Source organism: Elephas maximus, chromosome 19 (assembly GCF_024166365.1).
Source record: "Elephas maximus indicus isolate mEleMax1 chromosome 19, mEleMax1 primary haplotype, whole genome shotgun sequence".
Lineage (NCBI taxonomy): Eukaryota > Metazoa > Chordata > Mammalia > Proboscidea > Elephantidae > Elephas > Elephas maximus.
In genome coordinates, this window is record NC_064837.1 from 3,115,931 (window position 1) to 3,140,738 (window position 24,808).

Here is a 24,808-nt window from a genome sequence, read left to right on the forward strand (position 1 = left end):
CCAGAATTGGTTCAAGAAGGAACCGAAATAAAGCAATAACCGTGAGAAAAATTCAAAGCATTTCTCAAAGAATTCTTGTCCCTAAAACACTAGGCCAAGAGAGCATTAGAAATGAGTTCTTTGACCTTCAAAGAATAGACAGTTCTTGCAGTATTTAATGTGTTCCAGAACATAGACAAAAATAGAAAGCTTTCCAGTTCATTTTACCGGCTTGGCCTAACCATGTGTGTCAGTCAGAGTCCTAGCAGGAAACAGATACTGCACTCACATTAGGTAATTTGAAGAGCGTCCTATAAAGGCATGGGAAGGGTGTAGAAAAACTAAGTAGTAGTGCAGTCCTGTTACCAACCTTGGCCTGAAGAGGCGGGGGAGAGAGTGATTATCAGAACCTGGAAGGACAGCCTGACTGGAGTTGTAAAATCTTTTCTCCAGGAACCTTGCAGGGAAGGAGCTGAGAGAATAGATGCCTTCACTCATTCTGCTTCCACCCTCCACTTTTCTTCCAGGATTCCTCATTGGTCAAACACAATGGTAAGCCAAAAGGCAATGCAGCCTGTTGATATAGTCCCTGAGAGTTAGCATCCCAGGGCGGAGCACAGGTGGAGAAAGGCAGAGAGTAGACTGGGAGGGAAAAACGGCCTTTACAGAGCACACCATGACACCACAATACCTTGATTATGAACTAAAAAGGATAGCACAAAGAAAAAAAAAAAAAAAGAGATCAATTGCACCTATGAGTAAAAATGCAAACATTTTGAAATAAAATGTTAACAAATGAAATTCAGAACTTTATTATGATACCATTAGCAGGTAATGCTTAAGTATTGAATGGGGTGTTTTTTTTTTTTTTGAATTCTGTATTTTTTTAGACCACCACCTATCTGTCAATTTCTTGTACTGTGGGGACTAGCGCATTGCTGCAATTCTGAAAACTATGCCACAAGTATTTCAAATATCAGCAGGGTCATCCATGGTGGACAAGTTTTGACAGAGCTTCCAGACTAAGTCAGACTAGGAAGAAAGGCTTGATGATCTACTTTCAAAAATTAGCCAGTGAAAAAAGTGAAAACCCCATGGATCACAGCAGAATATCGTCTGAGAGAGTGATGGCTCATCTTCCATGACTCTTGAGTCCCCTAGGTTGGAGGGCACTCGAAATACACAGTTGCCACAAAAATGGACCCAAACATACCAACAATCATGAAGATGACACATGACCAGGCAATGATTCATTCTGTTGTATATAAGGCCACCATGAGTCAGAAAGGACTTAACAGCAACTAACAAAAACAGCATCTTTTTAAGGGCCCTTTTTGATTCTTCATGTTTCAAGAAAAATTTTCACTCTTTCCTACTCCACTCACTTTCCTCCTCAAGGGAGGAAGAAAGGCTTATTTAGCTGGTGAGTATTGGAAAAGACACTAAGCATGTTGGTTCTCTTTTGGAACCAGTCCGTGAACGGAATATAGTTCTCCTTTGCTTCTTCATGATAATGATTCAGGAAAGGGCTCTGTGCTTCTAACTGGGCCAGTGATCAGGTGGGCAAATTACTGGATTCAGGGGCAAAGAATTAGCACGGTTGTACATCTAGGCTGTGTCATCCAATCCAGCTAATATTTATCTCCATCTGACTGGCTTCTGTGTCCACCTTTTTTTGTTCCAAACTTAGGAGGGAAAGAAGTGTTATTTACTGGCCTTTAAAAATGCCCAACACCATTTACCTCTAACCTCCATTTCTCCAGCCACTCACTGCTACTATCATCACCACCAGCCACACAACCATTGGGACTTTCTATAAATACTGTGTTCTGTGTAGGGGAGGGAACCCTGGAGGTGCAGTGTTAAATGCTTGGCTGTTAACTGAAAGGTTGGTGGTTCAAACCTACCAGCTGCTCTGTGGGAGAAAGATGTGGCAATCTGCTTCTGTAAAGGTTTACTACCTTGGAAATACTTAGGAGCAGTTCTACTCTGTCCTACAGGGTGACTATGAGTCAGAATTGACTTGATGGCAATGGGTTTGGTTTTTAGTTTGGTTTTGGGTAAGGGAGAATCAGAGAGAACAAAGAAATGATTTATTGGCTTTTAAGTTCTAAAGCATACCTTTGTAAGTCTACAGCCAAAATATAGAATCAAAACTGTGTCTCTTCTGTAAGAGAGAGAAAACGTTTGATTTTTCAGAAACTTGGCTTTAAGTGGAGAAATCAGACATAAATTTTACAACATCTACCAGAAAGTAGAAAGAATTTTTGCAAAGAAGTAAATTTTTTTCCTCTGCTCAGAATAAGATATCAACCATACATAAGAAAGAAGGAATGACAGGCAACTTGAGGTTGGAGGTGATACTGTAATTGTTAATTGCCCTCAAGTTGGTTCTGATTTATGGAGACCCTGTGTAGAACAGAGTGTAACAATGTCCAGTCCTGAACCATCTTCATGACCATTGATCATGATTGTTGATCTTCATGATGTTTGAGGCCAGGAAGTATTGTCAGGTAATAGAATTTCTTACTAAATCTTCAGAGGGCCATTTTCTGGCTTCCAAGTATGTGGTCCAGGAAGGGGCAAGCCTCAAAGAGAAGGTCTAAGTTCAAAAGACTGTACAAAATGGGACAACAATGAGAACAAAAAAGGTTTTGGTTTTTTTAAAAGAATGATACAAAACAAAAAAACATGTGGATGTTAACATTCGCTAAGGTCTGTGTATAGTCGTACGAATATGAGTGTGTCTTTGCAAAGTTTTGGGCTCCTTGGGGGAAAGCAGCCCAGAATTTCCTATCCACCTTCCTCCCCAATGGTTAGAACTCCAAACATCCTGAACACATTCTGGGACTTGCTGCTCTGCTTGGTTCTGGATCTGATACTAGAGCTTGGATTTGGGCAAAAGGTCATGGCTGACTGTGAAGGTTAATTTCATGTGTCAGCTTGGCTGTCTGTGGTTCCTAGTGGTTTGTCCAAAGACTAGTCTAGTTGCTGTCCCATAATGTAATGCAATGCAATGCAATGCAATGTAATGTAAAGTAATGCAATCATCTTCTATAATGTAACCTAATGTAATGTAATCTATCAATCAGTTGAAAAGGGAGTTTCCTTAGGGTGTGTTTTTTTCTCCAGGCTATAAAATAAATATTTTGGCAGAACTCTTTCTCACTCTTCATTCTGTACTCTTGCCATCACCTGACCTATGGATGTTGGGTCACAAGCCTACAAAAGTCTCCAGACTGCTCCTGACCTACGATTTTGGACTTGCCACGCCTTCACAATCATGTGATTCAAGTCCCTGAAGTAAATCTCTCTCTCTCTCTCTATACATACATATGTATGTCTGTATGCAGGAGCCCTGGTGGCGTAGAGATTAAGAGTTACAGCTCTTATCGGAGAATGGCCTCAGTTCTTGTCTTCGGTGTAGGAAAGAACTCAAACACTGAGACAAATCGTGCCAAGCGAGCAGAGGTTTATTAGCAAGCAGAGGGTTAGTAGTAAAAGTACACTTGACTAGGAAGCCTCAAGTGGGCTACTCAGGTAGAGAAAGAATCTGAGTGCCCTGATAGTCGTTTTCTTAGGGTTTTATACTCCTTTTGTCTCTTGATCTGTCTCTATTAACATTTAAAAGCCAGGACAAGACCCCCCCCTATGAAGACTGTTTCTTTGGCTTAAGGTTTAATTACCAAGTTAGAGATCTTATCAAGTTAGGGACTTTATCAAGTTAAGGATTTTATCAAATCAAAGACCCCTGTAAATATTATTTCCTTGGCTTAAAGATTAACTATGTAGGGACCATCTTATTGAGGAATGTCACCACCCCCTGCCTCTTCCTCTTCCGGAGTGTAAGCTCTCCCCCTACCCCTTACACGGCTGCTAACTAAAACCTCTGTGGTTCAAATCCACCAGCCACTCCTCAGAAACCCTATGGGACAGTTCTACGCTGTCCTGCAGGGTCGCTATGAGTAGGAAACAACTTGTTGACAATGTGTTATGTATGCACACAGACATACATCTCTATATCTATCTATTCATCCATGCATCATCTATCTATCTGTCTGTCCATCTATCTATTTATCTCACTGTTTCTCTAAAGAACCCTGACTAAGACATTGAGTCTCACTATTGTCTATGAATGTCCTGGGGCAGTATATGATCAAAAGTCTAGAAATGCTTTAAGTTGCCTGCATTTTCTCCTTCTTGGGGTCAAGTAGTCTGCATGGGTACCTGCCAGAGGCCAGAGGCTCTTGTTTTCCCTGTAAGTTGGCTTTACTTCTCAGAGGACTTTTTTGTCTCAGGAAGCTTCCCAAGGCTGTGAGGCAAGAACTAGATTTTTCTGGCTGGTCCTAAAGGACGTGTAACAATCAGGTGAAGACGGGAAAGGGCAGATGTGAGAATGGGGACACAAAGTGACTGAACTTTCTCACAGCAACATTGAATTGGAATTATTTAGAGATGAGGAGAATGGGGTTCCAAGAAGTTAAAACATTTACTAGGCAAACAAAGCTGTGAAGTGGCAGAGAGTGCATTTAAACCCAGATTGTGTGCTTCTTGTCCCATCCTCCTTCCATATCACTGGGTATAGCTATGGCCCCTGTCATGATGAATGTCAATGAACTTTTAATGAGGTCTTAATCAAGTGCTTCATTACTTGGACTCTCAGGGAGCCCAGCAATGGCCCTTAGGAGACAAAAGCTAGTATTCAAGCCAAGAGGCCTTGGGAGAGCTTACAGGTTCTCCTTCCTTTCATGGACATGGCTGTAGCCTTTTACCCCTTTACTTCCACCACCCATGAAGACCTAGAAGCAAACAAAAGAAAACCATCAGATCTACTTTGCATTAGCTCTTGGCCTTGGTGCTCAAGAAATAACAAGTTCTCACTGAAAAGTTGAATTTCATTTGCATAGGTTTACTTGTTCACGGTGTGTGGGTGTGTGACTCTGTTTCCTAAGGCCGATGTGACTCTCATAAAACCACAGAAAGCCACATTTTTCTCCCTTTCTTTCCTCTCTTCCCTACCCCAGCTACTCTGTCTTCCTTGTTTAGGCCAATCCAACTACAAAGTTTAGCCCCTGGCAGATTTTCTGCACAACTGAAAGGCAAAGATTCATATGCTTTCATTTAAAGCTGCTAACCTAGCATGAAAATCCCAGCTTGCCCTCATTTTTTACTGTATTTTTTTCCTCAAAGCCCCAAACATGGATGTGTTCACACACTGATAGCCCTGCTGCTAGGTTAAGCGCCATCCTGATACGCTCTCAGTTTTCAGTTGGCCTACTCAGGTAATGTGGACCCATCATAAGCACTGAGTCTGGATGCTGAGATCTTACCTGAGAAAAATTAGTGTGGAAATTTTGAGCATTATAAGATGCAAACTCTGAAAATTCAAATATTGATTTTAAGCATATAATGCTCCAATAGGGTGGCTAGGCATGCTGTTATTTCACTCCCTGAGGACTTTGTGAGCCATACTACTTTTAACACATGAATTTTTCTGAAAGGGAGTGGCCATTGTAGCTTGCATGAATGGAATTAAGAATACCTTATTGGAAGGGTAGCAAAAATCAGCTTCTATTAAAAAAAAAAAAGAGAGAAATTACAGAAAAACCTCTGAAAGCAGGAACCTGTGTAAGGTGAAAGCTTGTCAGAGAAGGAAAACTCAAATATTTTCCACTACAATGGGTGATGGAAAAGTGGTAAGACTGTGACCTGTCAAGGTGGGAAACTTGTGAGACCCGGAAAAACAAGGCAGTGTGTGGAGTTCCAGCTCTCCCGGGCTTCCCTGTGTGTAGTTTCAGCGCATTCCCTTTCCTGTTTTATCTCTACTGCATCAGACACACAATTCAACATCAGTAAAAAATGGAAGAGAAATTACCCCTTTACAAGCCTATTCTAAGTATATCTGTCTCCACTAGGGTTGGTGTCACCTGGTGCGGTAACTCATGGTGTCACCCACCTGTGCTTATTACCACAATATTATAGCTAAAACATCAGAAAATTGAACAAAATCAGTGAGTATAAAAACACGGGCAGGAACAAAAACAACAGAGCTTGTAGCATGTGCAGACAGAACCACGTAACGTGAAGCATCATTGTAAGTGAGTAATCATGACAGCTCTGATTGGAGTACATTAAATCAAAAACCAAACCCGTTCCTACTCACAGCACATTAGAAAGTTCAAAAAGTAAATTAGCATGGAGTTTTAGCCTTGTAGGTATATTGACAGATGTAAAATTTTTTGTTGTTACAACTACAGGGATGTTTTTATAAAAAAAATAATAAATTTCTGCTGAAACACTGCACAAAAATTTTATCGACAGTCGTTTTGGTGTCATCCCTTTGAACGGTGTCAACCACTGCTGTCCACACCACCAGCACCCCCAGTGACACCACTATCTCTCTCCTCTAGATGTCCTCTGCGTCCTTTTCCTCATCTTCCTTTACAATCACCTTAAACCCAACAGGAGTGGGGGAAATAAAAAGTAGAGCTTAGCACCTAGCTACCTATTATTATGAATTAATAAAAGCTAAGCCTTTTGTTTCAGCCAGTCCTTTTTCTCTCTTGGTTTTTCCCTACCACATGATGGTGAATAGGATAGGTTCAGTTCTAGAAATGAGAAGTTGTACACTGACTGAAGGAATAGATCTGGCAAAAGTACAATAATTTAAATTACATGTTGTTGTTAGTTGTCTTCTACCTGGCTCCTACTCATGGTGGCAACCCTATGTGCAACATGACAGAACAATGCCCAGTCCTGCACTGTCTTCATGATCGTTGGCATGTTTGAGTCTGCTGTTGAGGACAAAGTCCTCAACATTGACGTCCAACCCAGGGGGCTCATCTTCCAGCACTATATTGGACAATATTCTCTTGTGATCCATAGGCCTTTCATGGGCAGATCTTTGGACATAGATCACCAGATCTTTCTTCCTAGCCTATCTTAGTCTGGGAAGCCTCTCTGAAAACTGTTCACCATGGTGACCTTGCTGGTATTTGAAATAGCAGTGGCATAGCTTCCAGCATCATAGTAACACACAAGCCACCACAGTACAACAAACTGTGATGTTGTATTTAGGTAGATGTAAATTGTGTATAAAGTTATTTTATTACTTGAATTGAAAGTTAAAATTACTTCGCTGATAACGTAACTTTCAATTTAGGAGCTAAAACATTGTACTGGATCATCTTGGTTCAACAGAGCTGATTATGGCATTTTTTTCCCAATGCCTAGTTCAGTGATTTTATGCTTGTAATTTGAAATCAGCTACGCTGGGCGTATTCACACCTAGGAAATTGGCAAAAACTACAAATCAAGGGTTCTACTTCCCTACAAAAAACTCACTGCCATCAAATTGATTCTGACTCATAGAGGCCCTGTAGGACAGAGTAGAACGGCCCCACGGGGTTTCCAGAGCAGCAAAGCTTTATGGATGAAGACTGGCACATCTTTCCTTGGAATGGCTGGTGGGTTTGAACTGCCAACTTTTCCATTAGCAGCTGAGTGCTTTACCACTGTGCCACTAGGGCTCCTCTCTACGCCCCCTCCGAGGGGGTGATTTAGGAGATCACCACTAGGTATATCAGCCACTGGGTATATTAGCTTCTGCCGCCACACTGCCTGCACCAGCCTCCCCACTCTTATACGTTCTCACCTTTTCTCAGTTCAGAAAGGTGCTGAGTGAGTTTTCATTGACCGAACATCCACTCTGTGCAAAGCTGTGCCGAATACTACAGAGGATTTTGGAAGGATGTGGCCCTTGCTGTCAACCACTGTCAGTCAATTAACAGTAGTCTGAGGCAAAATTAAATGACCTAAGAAGAGAGCTACCTGTTGAGTACTGTGAAGACTCAGGGTTTTTCATGAAAGAGGTGGCATTTTGGCTGAGAATTGGGAGGGGAATGAGAGGAAGGAAGGGGATTTGAATGAAGAGAACACCAAGGACAAATGTGAGAGTCTATGGAATGGTAGCACAATGGTTAAGTGCATGGCTGCTAACCGAAAGGCTGGCGGTTCAAACCCACCAATGGCTCTGTGAGGGAAAAGCCCTAGTGATCTGCCTTGTAAAAATTACAGCCTAAGAAACCCCGCAGGGAAGCTCTACTTTTCAAATAGAGTCACTATGAGTTGGAACCGACTTGATGGCATGTAACCACAACAACATGAACTAGAAAGTGCAGGAGTTTTCTGGGCGATGCCAGTCATCTGCAACCAAAGCAAAGAGTTTGTGATTCATGCAGGGCAATGGCGAAGACGTTTTTCAGAATTGTGGGCAGAGTTTTCATTTTTATGGGAATTAGAATGCCACTTTCTCATCTATGTAGCTATTTTTAGTATCAGAGTATTAATTTTGTGACCGACATATGCACCAGTTTCCAAGTTTTCTAGCACAAGATAGTCCTAAATAAAATTTGGTTTAATTTTATGGAACTACATTTTAAAAAAAGGAAAAAAAATTATAAAGAAATAAATTTATCCTTTCATTGTTAATTGTTAATACAAACAATCCTTGCAAGAAGAATTGTATTGTTTACATTTGATGGAACTTAAAAATATATATAAATCCTGATCAAAATTTCAACAGCCTTCTTTACAGAAACAGAAAAACTGATCCTCAACTTTATAAGGAACGGCAAGAGGACCTGAATACCTAAAGTAATGTTGAAGGAGAACAAAGTAGGAGGACTCACACTTCATGAGTTTTTGAACAGCTACCGGTGGCGTAGTGGTTAAGTGCAACGCCTGCTAACCAACAGATCGGCAGTTTGAATTCACCAGATGCTCATTGGAAACTCTATGGGGCAGTTCTCCTCTGTCCACTATGAGTCGGAATCGACTTGACAACAACTTTTTTTTTTTTTTTTTTGTAATATACAGCTACAGTAATCAAAACAGCCTGGCACTGGTATAACAATAGAAACATAGACCAGTAGAATAGAATTGAGAGTCCAGAAATAATGCCCCCATATCTCTGGTCAACCAATTTTTGACAGGGGTGCTAAGTGCATGCAATGGGGGGAAAAAGTCTATTCAATAAATAGTGCTGGGAAATTGAATTTCCACATGCAGAAAAATGAAACCAGATCCAAGCCTCACACCATACACAAAAAAGAACTCAAAATGGATTAAAGACCTAAATGTGCAAACTAAAACCATAAAATTCTTGGAAGAAAAAGCAGGGCGGCAACACTCTCAGGCCTAGCTTTCAACAATGGATTATCTAATATAATAACAAAAGCACAAACAGTAAAAGATAAAATGGGACCTCATAAAAATTAAAAACTTTCGCTAATCAAAAGACTCTACCAGGCGGAGCCAAGATGGCGGACTAGGCAGACGCTACCTCGGATCCCTCTTACAACAAAGACTCGGAAAAACAAGTGAATCGATCACATACATAACAATCTACGAACCCTGAACAACAAACACAGATTTAGAGACGGAGAACGAACGAATACGGGGAAGCAGCGATTGTTTCCAGAGCCTGGAGCCAGCGTACCAGTCAGGTACGGCACAAGCACAGAGAGCTGCTCCACCCCCCTGAACTAACCCCGGGAGGGGGACCAGCCGGTTCCACGGGCGGTGTGGGACACAGCCGGTAGGAGAAGTCCCCGGGAGGCAGTGACTGGTCTTGGAGCAGAAAGAGCAGCGTCCGAGCCGGGGAACCGTCCTGCAGGGATTTGGACTGGACGCAGGCGGCTTCATTAACATCTGAATAGCCTGAGCCAGAGGGAGAACTCTGATAGGGATCTGACTGCATTTTTTTTTTAGCGGATTTTCTGGAAAAACTAGTTTCCCAGTGATGGCTCGGAGACAACAATCCATATCAAACCACTTAAAGAAGCAGACCATGACAGCTTCTCCAACCCCCCAAACAAAAGAATCAAAATCTTCCCCAAATGAAGATACAATCTTGGAATTATCAGATACAGAATATAAAAAACTAATTTACAGAATGCTTAATGATATCACAAATGAAATTAGGATAACTGCAGAAAAAGCCAAGGAACACACTGATAAAACTGTTGAAGAACTCAAAAAGATTATTCAAGAACATAGTGGAAAAATTAATAAGTTGCAAGAATCCATAGAGAGACAACATGTAGAAATCCAAAAGATTAACAATAAAATAACAGAATTAGACAACGCACTAGGAAGTCAGAGGAGCAGACTCGAGCAATTAGAATGCAGACTGGGACATCTGGAGGACCAGGGAATCAACACCAACATAGTTGAAAAAAAATCAGATAAAAGAATTAAAAAAAATGAAGAAACCCTAAGAATTATGTGGGACTCTATAAAGAAGGATAACCTGTGGGTGATTGGAGTCCCAGAACAGGGAGGGGGGACAGAAAACACAGAGAAAATAGTTGAAGAACTCCTGACAGAAAACTTCCCTGACATCATGAAAGACAAAAGGATATCTATCCAAGATGCTCATCGAACCCCATTTAAGATTGATCCAAAAAGAAAAACACCAAGACATATTATCATCAAACTCACCAAAACCAAAGATAAACAGAAAATTTTAAAAGCAGCCAGGGAGAAAAGAAAGGTTTCCTTCAAGGGAGAATCAATAAGAATATGTTCTGACTACTCAGCAGAAACCATGCAGGCAAGAAGAGAATGGGACGACATATACAGAACACTGAAGGAGAAAAACTGCCAGCCAAGGATCATATATCCAGCAAAACTCTCTCTGAAATATGAAGGTGAAATTAAGATATTTACAGACAAACACAAGTTTAGAGAATTTGCAAAAACCAAACCAAAGCTACACGAAATACTAAAGGATATTGTTTGGTCAGAGAACCAATAATATCAGATACCAGCACAACACAAGGTCACAAAACAGAACGTCCTGATATCAACTCAAATAGGGAAATCACAAAAACAAACAAATTAAGATTAATTAAAAAAAAAAAAATACACATAACAGGGAATCATGGAAGTCAATAGGTAAAAGATCACAATAATCAAAAAGAGGGACTAAATACAGGAGGCATTGAACTGCCAGATGGAGAGTGATATAAGGCGATATAGAATAATACAAGTTAGGTTTTTACTTAGAAAAATAGGGGTAAATAATAAGGTAACCACAAAAAGGTATAACAACTCTATAACTCAAGATAAAAACCAAGAAAAACGTAACGACTCAACTAACATAAAGTCAAGCACTATGAAAATGAGGATCTCACAATTTACTAAGAAAAACGCCTCAGCACAAAAAAGTATGTGGAAAAATGAAATTGTCAACAACACACATAAAAAGGCATCAAAATGACAGCACTAAAAACTTATTTATCTATAATTACCCTGAATGTAAATGGACTAAATGCACCAATAAAGAGACAGAGAGTCACAGACTGGATAAAGAAACACGATCCATCTATATGCTACCTACAAGAGACACACCTTAGACTTAGAGACACAAACAAACTAAAACTCAAAGGATGGAAAAAAGTATATCAAGCAAACAATAAGCAAAAAAGAAGAGGAGTAGCAATATTAATTTCTGACAAAATAGACTTTAGACTTAAATCCACCACAAAGGATAAAGAAGGACACTATATAATGATAAAAGGGACAATTGATCAGGAAGACATAACCATATTAAATATTTATGCACCCAATGACAGGGCTGCAAGATACATAAATCAAATTTTAACAGAATTGAAAAGCGAGATAGATACCTCCACAATTATAGTAGGAGACTTCAACACACCACTTTCGGAGAAGGACAGGACATCCAGTAAGAAGCTCAACAGAGACACGGAAGATCTAATTACAACAATCAACCAACTTGACCTCATTGACTTATACAGAACTCTCCACCCAACTGCTGCAAAATATACTTTTTTTTCTAGCGCACATGGAACATTCTCTAGAATAGACCACATATTAGGTCATAAAACAAACCTTTGCAGAGTCCAAAACATGGAAATATTACAAAGCATCTTCTCAGACCACAAGGCAATAAAACTAGAGATCAATAACAGAAAAACTAGGGAAAAGAAATCAAATACTTGGAAACTGAACAATACCCTCCTGAAAAAAGACTGGGTTATAGAAGACATTAAGGAGGGAATAAGGAAATTCTTAGAAAGCAACGAGAATGAAAATACTTCCTATCAAACCTCTGGGACACAGCAAAAGCAGTGCTCAGAGGCCAATTTATATCAATAAATGCACACATACAAAAAGAAGAAAGAGCCAAAATCAGAGAACTGTCCCTACAACTTGAACAAATAGAAACTGAGCAACAAAAGAATCCATCAGGCACCAGAAGAAAACAAATAATAAAAATTAGAGCTGAACTAAATGAATTAGAGAACAGAAAAACAATTGAAAGAATTAACAAAGCCAAAAGCTGGTTCTTTGAAAAAATTAACAAAATTGATAAACCATTGGCTAGAGTGACTAAAGAAATACAGGAAAGGAAACAAATAACCCGAATAAGAAATGAGAAGGACCACATCACAACAGAACCAAATGAAATTAAAAGAATCATTTCAGATTGTTATGAAAAATTGTACTCTAACAAATTTGAAAACCTAGAAGAAATGGATGAATTCCTGGAAAAACACTACCTACCTAAACTAACACATTCAGGAGTAGAACAACTAAATAGACCCATAACAAAAAAAGAGATTGAAACAGTAATCAAAAAACTCCCAACAAAAAAAAGCCCTGGCCCGGACGGCTTCACTGCAGATTGCTACCAAACTTTCAGAGAAGAGTTAACACCACTACTACTAAAGGTATTCCAAAGCATAGAAAATGACGGAATACTACCCAACTCATTCTATGAAGCCACCATCTCCCTGATACCAAAACCAGGTAAAGACATTACAAAAAAAGAAAATTATAGACCTATATCCCTCATGAACATTGATGCAAAAATCCTCAACAAAATTCTAGCCAATAGAATCCAACAACACATCAAAAAAATAATTCACCCTGATCAAGTGGGATTTATACCAGGTATGCAAGGCTGGTTTAATATCAGAAAAACCATTAATGTAATCCATCACATAAATAAAACAAAAGACAAAAACCACATGATCTTATCAATTGATGCAGAAAAGGCATTTGACAAAGTCCAACACCCATTCATGATAAAAACTCTTACCAAAATAGGAATTGAAGGAAAATTCCTCAACATAATAAAGGGCATCTATGCAAAGCCAACAGCCAATATCACTCTAAATGGAGAGAACCTGAAAGCATTTCCCTTGAGAACGGGAACCAGACAGGGATGCCCTTTATCACCGCTCTTATTCAACATCGTGCTAGAAGTCCTAGCCAGGGCAATTAGGCTAGACAAAGAAATAAAAGGTATCCGCATTGGCAAGGAAGAAGTAAAGTTATCACTATTTGCAGATGACATGATTATATACACAGAAAACCCTAAGGAATCCTCCAGAAAACTACTGAAACTAATAGAAGAGTTTGGCAGAGTCTCAGGTTATAAAATAAACATACAAAAATCACTTGGATTCCTCTACATCAACAAAAAGAACACCGAAGAGGAAATAACCAAATCAGTACCATTCACAGTAGCCCCCAAGAAGATAAGATACTTAGGAATAAATCTTACCAAGGATGTAAAAGACCTATACAAAGAAAACTACAAAGCTCTACTACAAGAAATTCAAAAGGACATACTTAAGTGGAAAAACATACCCTGCTCATGGATAGGAAGACTTAACATAGTAAAAATGTCTATTCTACCAAAAGCCATCTATACATTCAACGCACTTCCGATCCAAATTCCAATGTCATATTTTAAGGGGATAGAGAAACAAATCACCAGTTTCATATGGAAGGGAAAGAAGCCCCGGATAAGCAAAGCACTACTGAAAAAGAAGAAGAAAGTGGGAGGCCTCACCTTACCTGACTTCAGAACCTACTATACAGCCACAGTAGTCAAAACAGCCTGGTATTGGTACAACAACAGACACATAGACCAATGGAACAGAATTGAGAACCCAGACATAGATCCATCCACGTATGAGCAGCTGATATTTGACAAAGGACCAGTGTCAATTAACTGGGGAAAAGATAGCCTTTTTAACAAATGGTGCTGGCATAACTGGATATCCATTTGCAAAAAAATGAAACAGGACCCATACCTCACACCATGCACAAAAACTAACTCCAAGTGGATCAAAGACCTAAACATAAAGACTAAAACGATAAAGATCATGGAAGAAAAAATTGGGACAACCCTAGGAGCCCTAATACAAGGTATAAATAGGATACAAAACATTACCAAAAATGATGAAGAGAAACCCGATAACTGGGAGCTCCTAAAAATCAAACACCTATGCTCATCTAAAGACTTCTCCAAAGGAGTAAAAAGACCACCTACAGACTGGGAAAGAATTTTCAGCTATGACATCTCCGACCAGCGCCTGATCTCTAAAATCTACATGATTCTGTCAAAACTCAACCACAAAAAGACAAACAACCCAATCAAGAAGTGGGCAAAGGATATGAACACACATTTCACTAAAGAAGATATTCAGGCAGCCAACAGATACATGAGAAAATGCTCTCGATCATTAGCCATTAGAGAAATGCAAATTAAAACTACGATGAGATTCCATCTCACACCAGCAAGCCTGGCATTAATCCAAAAAACACAAAATAATAAATGTTGGAGAGGCTGCGGAGAGATTGGAACTCTCATACACTGCTGGTGGGAATGTAAAATGGTACAACCACTTTGGAAATCCATCTGGCGTTATCTTAAACAGTTAGAAATAGAACTACCATACAACCCAGAAATCCCACTCCTAGGAATATACCCTAGAGATACAAGAGCCTTCATACAAACAGGTACATGCACACCCATGTTTATTACAGCTCTGTTTACAATAGCAAAAAGTTGGAAGCAACCAAGGTGTCCATCTACGGATGAATGGGTAAATAAATTGTGGTATATCCACACAATGGAATACTACGCATCGATAAAGAACAGTGACAAATCTCTGAAACATTTCATAACATGGAGGAACCTGGAAGGCATTATGCTGAGCGAAATTAGTCAGAGGCAAAAGGACAAATATTGTATAAGACCACTATTATAAGATCGTGAGAAATAGTAAACCTGAGAAGAACACATACTTTTGTGGTTACGAGGGGGGGAGGGAGGGAGGGTGGGAGAGGGTTTTTTATTGATTAATCAGTAGATAAGAACTGCTTTAGGTGAAGGGAAAGACAACACTCAATACATGGAAGGTCAGCTCAATTGGATTGGACCAAAAGCAAAGAAGTTTCCGGGATAAAATGAATGCTTCAAAGGTCAGCGGAACAAGTGCGGGGGTCTGGGGAACATGGTTTGCGGGGACTTCTAAGTCAATTGGCAAAATAATTCTATTATGAAATCATTCTGCATCCCACTTTGAAATGTGGCGTCTGGGGTCTTAAATGCTAACAAGCGGCCATCTAAGATGCAGCAATTGGTCTCAACCCACCTGGAGCAAAGGAAAAGGAAGAACACCAAGGCCACACGACAACTAAGAGCCCAAGAGACAGAAAGGGCCACATGAACCAGAGACCTACATCATCCTGAGACCAGAAGAACTAGTTGGTGCCCGGCCACAATCGATGACTGCCCTGACAGGGAGCACAGCAGAGGACCCCTGAGGGAGCAGGAGATCAGTGGGATACAGACCCCAAATTCTCATAAAAGACCAAACTTAATGGTCTGACTGAGATTGGAGGAATCCCGGCGGCCATGCTCCCCAGACCTTCTGTTGACACAGGACGGGAACCATCCCCGAAGACAACTCATCAGACATGAAAGGGACTGGTCAGCGGGTGGGAGAGAGACGCTGATGAAGAGTGAGCTAATGATATCAGGTGGACACTCGAGATTGTGTTGGCAACTCTTGTCTGGAGGGGGGATGGGAGGATAGAGAGAGAGGGAAGCAGGCAAAATTGTCAAGAAAGGAGAGACTGAAAGGGCTGACTCAAGAGGGGGAGAGCAAGTGGGAGTAGGGAGTGAGATGTATGTAAACTTATATGTGACAGACTGATTGGATTTGTAAACGTTCACTTGAAGCTTAATAAAAGTTATTAAAAAAAAAAAAAAAAAGACTCTACCAAAAAAATGAAAAGACAAGCTACTGACTGGGAGAAGATCTTTGGAAACCATACATTCAATGAGAATCTAGTAACTAAAATATATATAAAACTTTGACAAGTTAACAACAAAAAGACAAATAACCCTATCATAAAATGGGCAAAGGACTCGAATAGACATTTCATCAAAGTGAACATTCAAATGGCCACCAAATACATGAAAAGATGTTCAATGTCGTTAGCCACCAGAGAGGTGCAAATCAAAACCACAATGAGATACGATTTCACTTCCAGTAGGATGGCTAAGGTAAAAACAAACAAACAAAATGAAAAAACCCAGAAAACAACACATGTTGGAGAGAATGTGGGGATATTGAAACTCTTACCCATTGCTGATAGAAATGCAAAATGGTACAGTTGTTGAGGAAAAGTGTGGCGGTTCCTCAAAAAACTAAAAATAGTACTGCCATATGACCCAGCAATTACACTCCTAGGTATATACCCAAAAGACTTGAAAGCAGAGATTCAAAAAGAGGCTTGTACATGTACGTCCATTGCAGCACTATTCACAGTAACCAAAAGGTGAAAGCAACCTAAATGCCCATCAACAGATGAATGGATAAACAAAATATGTTATGCACATACAAAGGAATACTACTCAGCCCTTAAGAGAAATGAAATCTTGATACATACTACGATATGAATGGAGCTGGAAGACATTATGCTAACTTAAATAAGTCATTCACAAAAGGACAAATATTGTATAACCTCACTTATATAGAAAGACAAGAAAAGACAAATGGATAGATAACAAGGTTTATTAGTGGTTACTATGGGCAGAAGGAAGGGAGAAAGGGAGTGGTTGATGGTGATGGAAATATCACATTGATTAATGGTAGGTTTGCACAGCCAATTATTGTAATTGCTGTCAATAAGTTGTACAACTGTAAAAAGCTGAATTAGAAAAAGTTGTGTAATAGATGTATTTACAACAAAACAACAAAAAGACAAAAAAAAAAAAAGGGGGGGTAGATGCTGAGCCTGCTTATGTACAACCAAAAACCTTGCAGGATTTGGTTTCTTGGTTTGAAGGTTTAGGGTTATGGTTTCTTGGGACATTCCAGTTAATTGGCCTAATAACATGTTTTGTGCTTCTGTTTTATCTCCTAGTTTGATGCTTAGTGCCTGGGGTCTTAAAAGCTTGCAGTGGTCATCCAAGGCAGAGCAATTGGTCTCTATTCACCTAGAACAACAGAGGAAGAAGGAGAGTCAGGAATAGAAGGAGGAAATGGTATGTGAGGCCAATTGCCTCCATGGACAACTGTTCCCTCTGCCATGAGACCAGAAGAACTGGATGGTGTCTGGCTACCATTACTGAACATTTTGAGCAAAGATTCCATAGAAAAATACTGATCAAAAGGGGGAAAATGCACAATAGAATTTCAAGTTACCATGGAATCCCGACTTCCTGGAGTCATGAAGGTTGGATGAATCCCTGAAACTACTGCCCTGAGATAACCTTTAAACCTTAAACCAAAAATATCCTCTGAAGTCTTCTTAAAACCAAATGATAGTTTAGCTTAACTAGTAAAAAAAAAAAAAATCTGCCTTGAGCATTATGCTCTTTTAATAACTATATGGGATCAAATTGATAACAGTAACTCGAAAGATTAGATAGGAAGCTTAAAAAAAAAGCTTAGGAGGCAGTAAATTTATGTTAATGGGGGAGGAACAACTCAGAAAAGAAGGGTAAGAATGGTTGCACAACTCAAAGAATGTAATCAGTGTCACTAAATTGTACATGTAGAAAGTGTTGAATTGGTGTATATTTTGCTGTGTGTATTCTCAACAACAAAATAAGCCAGACAAACATTTCTAGCAGTAGGGTTCTGGACTGAAGGGCTTGCACATTTTAAATCCTGATGGATATGGTCAAATTTCCCTCCAAGAAGTTGCATAAGCTCTGTGTGAATGTGTTATTATTTGTGATATTAGCAAATTACAAATAGTGTCAATTTTCTGAATTGTGGAAATTATACATGGTTGTTTGCATTTATGAATGAGATCGAGTGTTTTAAAATGCTTATTGGCCACTGTATTTCTTTCTTTTTATACAAACTGCCTGTGCTCTTGACTCGTTATTCTACTCGCTTGTTCACCTTCTTCTATTGATTTGTACGACAGCTTTGCAAATGAAAGGAATTAACCATCTGATTCTCCCATTCACTGCTCTTATTTTTGCTCAATTTGTTGCTTAGACTTTATGATATTAAGGGTTTTTTTATTATTATTTTTCTTATAGTACAGAGATTTTTAAACACTTTTTGGTCTTCAGATTAACCAGTCTTTCTCTTTATGGGTTTGGAATTTGTGATAGGTAAGTGGTATAGAAAGACCATCTTCACATCAAGATTGTAAGTCAGTTCTTTCCTGCTTTCTTACAGAAAACTGTTGGCTTTGTTACTATTTAAAAAAACATTTAAATGTCTCTTCTTTTTAAATTTGTAATAACAGGTATTTGTTTCCACAGCAAGTTTGTAACAGTTTCATTCATTTAATTAACATTTATTTAATCTCTTGGCTGTAACACCCAAAGAGATGGAGAAAACACACCGTTTGTCCTCATGGAGCTCTAGTTCTTGTGAAGAGGCATATAGTTAAATGTTAACTATATCTTCTACATAATTAGGTATAATATATAAAACTAATATATAATAGCAGATCATATATAAACGACATAATTGTTTCTACATAAATATTATTGATTTATTAGTATTTTTTTTATTATATATACATGCACACGCACTAGAATTCATTCAAAAAATTAGGGAACCCTCTCATAAGGGAAAAATAGGTAATCTGTTTTGAACATGTTCTGTTTAAAAGTGTTTTCAAAGTATTACAGGAAACACAGGAGCAAGCCTAGCTGCTGCAGCAGCTTCAGGAAGACACAGGAGAAGATGGACTGGTGTCCATGGAAGGGACCTCCCAGGGCCTGAGCTGCTGAGGAGGGGGATCTCATCTGTCCCCTGGTGAATTTGAAAACTTTATTTCCTCCTCAAGAAGGAGACAGGAGAAACTGTTCAGTGAGAAACCTAGAATGTTGACAAATGCTGGGAGAGCAATCACGGGGATATCTCTTATCAGAGTCACTCTTAGCTGAGAAACCGCTGAGAGATTTTGAAACCGGGAGAGACAGCCAAAGTTCCAGAGTTGCAGACACATTTAAGGAGACACTTAGACAAGGAAGTTTAGTCTCAAAGCAGCAGCTGCAACATTCAACAACCCTTGCAACCTCCACACCTGTAACAGTTTCATTCAACCTGTATGTGCCGAGTGTAACGAAGGACATAAGGGCTTACACATGTGATCGCATGCAACCCTCATAAAGACCCTATGAAGTAAAGATCCATAAATCAAAAAAAAAAAAAAACCAAACCTGTTGCTGTCAAGTCAATTCAGACTCATAGTGACCGTATGGGACGGAGTAGAACTGCCCCACAGGGTTTCCAAGGAGCGCCTGGTGGATTTGAGTTGCTGACCTCTTGGTTAGCAGCCATATCACTTAACCACTACACCACCGGGGTTTCCGAAGATGCATAGCCCCAGTTTAAAGAAGAAGAAACTGAGGTGCAGAGAAGTTGATTAACTTACTCAAGGTGAAACCTCGGGACTGGTACCAGTTGCCCGTTGAGCTGACCCTCGACTCATGACAACCCCACGTATGCAAGAGTAGAGCAGTTTTATAGGGTTTTCAGTGGCTAATTTTTCCGAAGAAAATTGCCAAGCCTTTCTTCTGAGGAGCCTCTGGATGGACTCAAACCTCCAAACTTTTAGTCAGCAGCAGAGCACATCGACCATTTGTACCACCCAGTGACTCCACCAAGACTGATAATGATGGGAAATCAATAAGAAAGGGTCAGTGCTGACTTGTCCCTAGCATCTGCAAGCCTAATATTTTGCTGTGTGAAAGCATCCTGTTTCCATAGGATGCTTACACGCTCCAAGCTCTGTCTTGGTCTGTTGTCCCCAGCCTCACCTCTGTGATCTTGACACCAGACTCTTCTCTTGGTGAAGCCTTTCCTGTTGATGCTTAGTTGTTCTGATCAATAAAGGTTTTTAATTTTCTGTGCCCGAAAGCTAACTCTCAGGTCTCAGGTTTCCCTTTCTGCAGCTCAGTACTCCTCCAGGCCATTCTTCCACAGGCCTGTGCCCCAGGCCCCAGGTTCCAACTTATTTGGGATGCAATCTCACATAGCATCTTGTCCATCTTTAGTTCTTTTACTTCTCTTCAGGTAAGGGACAGCTCTGACTCCATCTGAACAACTTTGGTGGGCTGCAAACTTGAGGGAAGATGTATTTGGGAGCAAGAACATTTTTATCCACTACTCCTAAAAATCCCTCCTCACCTGCCCTACAGATGTCCTTAAAGCACCTCATTTGCTCCTTGCATGGGATCTGTGACTGAAGGACAGTCAAATGTGACAGGTGAGTCCTCTTCCCCCAAAGTCCCAAAGGAGACGGGTTGCCCACTGCTGTATGACTGAGGCTGCCTCTTCTGAGGGGCAACTTGGAACAGAAGATCACAGCCAGACCCAGATGACTTTGTTTCAGTCAGGATGAAATTTGGCTCCTCTGGAATGCAGGTCTTCTTCTGATTCTTCCCACTTCTTGCACATCTCCCTTCCTTGTTGTCAAAGCCCAATGTCAACATGTAATGAAAACTGGCTTGATAGAAAGGCGTGGTTGGAAACACTGCTCTTCTTATGGAGTCTCATCACTCTTCTTTATCTGCTTACTCCTCTTCATCTCTACCCTCAATTCTCTCTCATTTCTTCCACTGCCAAAGGCCACCTTGTTGATTCTGCAAATGTCACTTTGTTCTTCCTGCTAAGGTCACCTGCAGCTTCCTGGCCCACATCTGCACTGCCATAGATGCTGGCACCCATAGGTGCCAGGGTGCTCAGGGGTGGAGAAGGTCAGGGATTGAGTGCAGGCAGCGATAGGCCAGGGTAGGCTGGAAAAATGAGGCAAAGAGAACCCTACATTTCACCTGACCTTTTGGTACTTTTTCAGCTCACCATCCTGTTTCTTGTAGCTCCATCACAGTTGGTCATTATTCTACATATTGGGTATCTGTGAGCTCTGTGAGGTGGGGACCTTGTCCACCCTGTTTACTATTGCATCCCCAGCATCTCGGAAAGTGTCTGGCTCATAATGGGCACAAGATGTGTTGGCTGGCTGAGTGAATGCCAATGAAGCTGTGTGTGCATGTGTAGAGGGAGAAGGATATCTAATGGGCTAAAGAGTGGCATGATGCTCGTTTGGTTGGGCTGTGTAAAGGGTAACAGAGGTCTACTGAATGGCTGTTTAGCATCTGCATTCCCCTATTCCTTAGTGGTAGGACCCACTCTCCCAAGAGAAGCTAAACACCATACTTCTTGAGTACTTTCTCAGCTTTCCTTGCAGATGTTAGGGCATGTGACCCACCTGCCAGTGGGAGCTGAGGAGAAGCTTGATGGTGGCTTCTGGGAAAGGTTTCCTTTTCTAATAACAGAGACATGGGTGCAAATTCCCCTTCTTTTCAGCAAGAAATTGTTGTGTCTACAAGTGATGCCTAGAATTGCAGCCAACTTGTGACCATAGGGGTCAAATTAATACACTGAGGATGGGGGGAAGGGCTGGGGCAGGTAAATAGAAAAGAGCTTTGATGACAATATTGATCCAACTTTGAAAAAGTCCTGCTTCTGGACTTCTTGTAATTTGAAATAATGAAAGGTCTTCGTTTTCCAGCCTTACTTGATGCATTATTGTAGCTATTCACGTGTACATTTACGTGACCATCTATGACTAGTACAAAGACAGCTGTGTAGGTCAGTGAATGCAGATTAACTCGTATGGTTTTGAGGAGGCTTTTAAATCTGTTCACAGATGTTTTGCTTTTGATTTATTATTTATATTTCATAACTAGTAGTTTACAGCTTAAAAAGAGGAGGAGGACATTTACGGCACATTTTCACTTTCTGTACTTCCAAAACCGTTCCTAAGTGATTTTCCTGAACTCCTAGAAGGTGCTAGAGCCACTGTTGACCATTACACACCAGTGAGCCAGATGCTGTAGAGTTGATTCTGACTTGTGGTGACCCTACGTGTGTCAGAGCAGAACCGTGCTCCGTGGGGTTTTCAGCGGCTGATTTTTTGGAAGTAGATCACCATGCCTTTCTTTCAAGACACTTCTAAAAAAGTAAACCAAGCCCTTTGCCATCAAGTCGATTCTGACTCATGGCGGCCCTACAGGACAGAGCAGAACTGCCCGTACTGTGTCCAAGGAGTGCCTCTAGGTGGACTCAAATCTTCAACATTTTGGTTAGCAGCCAAGAGTTTTAACCACTTGCACCACTCAGGGATTCTGACCACTACGTAGGCCTGTATATATCCCTCTGTACCTGGGAGAAGGTATGAATCAGCCAGGGGATATTAGAAGTCCTTTTGTTCTGTTAATTGAATCAGCAATCAAGAATGCTGTTTTTTTTTTTTTAATAATTTTTATTGTGCTTTAAGTGAAAGTTTACAAATCAAGTCAGTCTGTCACATATAAGCTTATATACACCTTACTCCACACTCCCACTTACTCTCCCCGTAATGAGTCAGCCCGCTCCCTCCCTCCAGTCTCTCCTTTCATGATGATTTTGCCAGTTTCTAATCCTCTCTACCCTCCCATTTCCCCTCCAGACAGGAGATGCCAACACAGTCTCAAGTGTCCACCTGATACAAGTAGCTCACTCTTCATCAGCATCTCTCTCCAACCCATTGTCCGGTCCCTTCCATGTCTGATGAGTTGTCTTTGGGAATGGTTCCTGTCCTGGGCCAACAGAAGGTTTGGGGACCATGACCACCGGGATTCCTCTAGTCTCAGTCAGACCATTAAGTCTGGTCTTTTTATGAGAATTTGGGGTCTGCATCCCACTGTTCTCCTGCTCCCTCAGGGGTTCTCTGTTGTGCTCCCTGTCAGGGCAGTCATCGGTTGTGGCTGGGCACCATCTAGTTCTTCTGGTCTCAGGATGATATAAGTCTCTGGTTCATGTGGCCCTTTCCGTCTCTTGGGCTCATAGTTATCATGTGACCTTGGTGTTCATCATTCTCCTTTGATCCAGGTGGGTTGAGACCAATTGATGCGTCTTAGATGGCCGCTTGTTAGCATTTAAGACCCCAGATGCCACATTTCAAAGTGGGATGCAGAATGTTTTCATAATAGAATTATTTTGCCAATTGACTCAGAATTCCCCTTAAGCCATAGTCCCCAAACCCCCGCCCTTGCTCCGCTAACCTTTGAAGCATTCAGTTTATCCCGGAAACTTCTTTGCTTTGGTCCAGTCCAGTTGAGCTGACCTTCCGTGTATTGAGCATTGTCCTTCCCTTCACCTAAAGCAGTTCTTATCTACTAACTAATCAGTAAATAACCCTCTCCCACCCTCCCTCCCTTCCTCCCCCCCTCATAACCACAAAAGTGTATGTTCTTCTCAGTTTATACTATTTCTCAAGATCTTATAATAGTGGTCTTATACAATATTTGTCCTTTTGCCTCTGACTAATTTCACTCAGCATACTGCCTTCCAGGTTCCTCCATGTTATGAAATGTTTCACAGATTCCTCTCTGTTCTTTATCTATGCGTAGTATTGCATTGTGTGAATATACCATAATTTATTTAACCATTCATCCGTTGATGGACACCTTGGTTGCTTCCTGCTTTTTGCTGTTGTAAACAGTGCTGCAGTGAACATGGGTGTGCATATATCTGTTTGTGTGAAGGCTCTTATTTCTTTAGGGTATATTCCGAGGAGTGGGATTTCTGGGTTGTATGGTAGTTCTATTTCTAACTGTTTAAGATAAAGCCAGATAGATTTCCAAAGTGGTTGTACCATTTGACATTCCCACCAGCAGTGTATAAGAGTTCCAATCTCTCCGCAGCCTCTCCAACATTTATTATTTTGTGTTTTTTGGATTAATGCCAGCCTTGCTGAAGTGAGATGGAATCTCATCGTAGTTTTAATTTGCATTTCTCTAATGGCTAATGATCGAGAGCATTTTCTCATGTATCTGTTAGCTGCCTGAATATCTTCTTTAGTGAAGTGCGTATTCATATTCTTTGCCCACTTTTTGATTGGGTTGTTTGTCTTTTTGTGGTTGAGTTTTAACAGAATCATACAGATTTTAGAGATCAGGCGCTGGTCATGATGCCATAGCTGAAAATTCTTTCCCAATCTGTAGGTGGTCTTTTTACTCTTTTGGTGAAGTCTTTAGATGAGCATAGGTGTTTGATTTTTAGGAGCTCCTAGTTATCTGGTTTCTCTTCTTCATTTTTGGCAATGTTTTGTATTCTGTTTATGCCTTGTATTAGGGCTCCTAACGTCCCAATTTTTTCTTCCATGATCTTTATCGTTTTAGTCTTTATGTTTAGGTCTTTGATCCACTTGGAGTTAGTTTTTGTGCATGGCGTGAGATATGGGTCCTGTTTCATTTTTTTGGAAATGGATATCCAGTTATGCCAGCACCATTTGTTAAAAAGACTATCTTTTCCCCAATTAACTGACACTGGGCCTTTGTCAAATATCAGCTACTTATATGTGGATGGATTTATATCTGGATTCTCAATTCTGTTCCATTGGTCTATGTGCCCGTTGTTGTACCAGTACCAGGCCGTTTTGACTACGGTGGCTGTATAATATGTTCTAAAAT

The 24,808-nt window shown here is 40.4% G+C and overlaps 1 protein-coding gene across 6 annotated transcripts in view; it reads left to right on the top strand.

Annotated features, from left to right (window-relative positions):
- Positions 1 to 24,808, top strand: part of PMP22 (peripheral myelin protein 22) — a 332,912-nt gene that overhangs the window by 114,011 nt on the left and 194,093 nt on the right. The gene's annotated exons all lie outside the window — the stretch shown is intronic.